Raw genomic sequence first — 2,391 nt, forward strand, 5'->3', positions numbered from 1 at the left:
CACCTGGCTTTAGAAGCTCATAATACACCACACCTTCTTGATCCCACCAAAAACAGAGCATTGTCTTCTTTCTGAAGAGATTTGGCCTTGCACTCGATGTTGATGGTTGACCTGGATCAACCCATGGTTTTGTGCATTTGGGATTCTCAAAATAAATTCACTTTTCATTGCCAGTCACAATTTGATGCAAAAAAAAAAAAAAAAAAAAAAAAAAAAAAAGACTTTCTTTTGTGCTGTTGAAGCAACATTTTACAGATGAATTTTCGGTTTTCCATTTGTCTTTCGTTTTTAAACCAGCGCTCACAAGTATCTTGAGATGGAGCATGTTCACCCTAAGCTTCCCGAAGTATACGATAACTTTTTCTTCAAAATAAAGTAATGAATTAAAACTTCCCGCAAATGCTCTTTTTTGGGGGCATGAAATGCAACATTTTTAAGCATAAAAATATCTATGGTGTTAACACCTTCAGCAAATTTGACACATGAAGCTTTGAAGCATGTTGTCAGCACAACAAAAAAGCATACATATCAAATCGCATATATATCAACATATGTGTAACTCCATTTATTGGGAAAAAAAATCCTCATTATTAACCAGTACACCTGGTACTTCCTTGGCTCCAGGTCACCATATTTCCAGCCACAAGAGTTACACCTCATGATCCACTTCTTCTCCCATTTTGCTTATGCCTTTCCTTACCTGCCAGCTTTCCTCCCCTTTCTCATGGGTGGTAACCTCTGGAAGGGATCCCACCAGGCCAACAGCACCATCAGAAGACCACCAGAGGTTGGAGGCAGGTCCAAAGCATCAGGGTGGTGCTGGCAGTGGTCTCACCGAAAGGAACAGATTCCTTCAAATCCCTGGCTGCCATAGATTGTTGCCTGTTCTGCATGCAAGTTCCATGAGGGTTTCCAAATGTCAACATTCTTTCTTTCTTTCTTTCTTTCTTTCTTTCTTTCTTTCTTTCTTTCTTTCTTTCTTTCTTTCTTTTTTAATATATTTTATTGATTTTTTTAGAGAGGAAGGGAGAGGGATAGAGAGTTAGAAACACTGAAGAGAGAGAAACATCAATCAGCTGCCTCTTGTACACCCCCTACTGAATATGTGCCCACAACCAAGGTACATGTCCCTGACCGGAATCAAACCAGGGACCCTTCAGTCCGAAGGCCAACGCTCTATCCACTGAGCCAAACCGGTCAGGACTCAACATTATTTCTGAGTCACTCAGGACGCGTCGGGCCCGGTGATCCCTGGATGCTCCCACAGGCCGTGGCAGTTGGTTAGGGGGATGAGCGGGTCACAGCCCCCTCCCCCCAGCCTCCTGCATGCCCTCTCGTTGCCTTACTCTGGAGGAAGAGCAGCAGCCGCCGAAGACAGGCAAGCGTGGGCTGAGCCAATCTGGCGAGAAGTTCCATGGAGGAACCCGTCTTGGTCTCCCATGGTGTATAGTCGTGTGTGTGTGTGTGTGTGTGTGTGTGTGTGTGTGTGTGTTTTTAAATAAGTAAATATAATGCCAGTTAAGAGAGACCCGGTGGGGGCTGGGTGTTGCATACCAACTTTCATCATCATTTCTCTACAAATGCTGCTGGCGTCCTTCTGCTCCCTCTTGCCAAGCTGTCAGCTCGTCAGTCTCTGCATTTAATTTGTGTCACCCATTCCATTGCTTCTCGGCCTTTATTAGCATTTGAAGGTATCGTAGTTGCCATCAGCCCTTTGAGGTAACTACTGAGACCGATTCCTTTCACATTGTTTATGGCCTCTTGAGTCAAAAAGTCTTTTCTGGGTCCTGAGGATGTGGTTTGTATATAAGTCTCTTATCTACCTAAACCATATTTGTAAATGAAATATTAGCGGGTTTAAGTTCCATTGTTTTCTCCACAGGAGCAGCTACAGAGTGTTTTTGCACACTTGTTTTGGTTCTTGCTGCACCAGTAAGAGGTTTCACAATGAAGACCACCCCCACTCTGTGCTGAGAAGTCCACGGCAGTTCTCCAGAAGGATCTCTGTGTCTGTCCAATACATCAACTCCAACCACACTTGGATTCTTAGGGTTTGGGTATTTCTGCATCGCACCTGTTGTAACAGTTTCCCATGGGCGGTCAAGACATGTTGCAAAGCCCAGATGTGTACGGGCCAGAAGCCTGCGCAGGTGTCTGGACATGCAAAGAGCCAAAGAGGTCACATTGGCCCTAACCCCACCCCCTCCCCACTCCTTAATCATGACATTCACAGAGCAAAAGCTGATTATTTTGATGAAGCACCAATTTTTTTTTCTATTTCACCAGTTGTAGTTTCGGTGTCATATTGAAGAATTCTTTGCCTATCCTAGGTCATAACAGTTTTTTCCTAAAAATTTTAGAGCTTTACATTTTATATTTAGATGGGGTCTC

General features: G+C 43.8%; 1 pseudogene across 1 annotated transcript; it reads right to left on the minus strand.

The window, feature by feature from the left end:
• Positions 1-1,566: 1,566 nt before the first annotated feature.
• On the minus strand, positions 1,567-2,162 carry LOC311621038 (PRELI domain containing protein 3B-like; annotated as a pseudogene). Its single transcript has one exon. The product of its transcript is annotated as a PRELI domain containing protein 3B-like (transcript).
• Positions 2,163-2,391: the final 229 nt, after the last annotated feature.

Source organism: Pipistrellus hanaki, assembly GCF_964339955.1.
Source record: "Pipistrellus hanaki genome assembly, chromosome: 4".
Taxonomy (NCBI): Eukaryota; Metazoa; Chordata; class Mammalia; order Chiroptera; family Vespertilionidae; genus Pipistrellus; species Pipistrellus hanaki.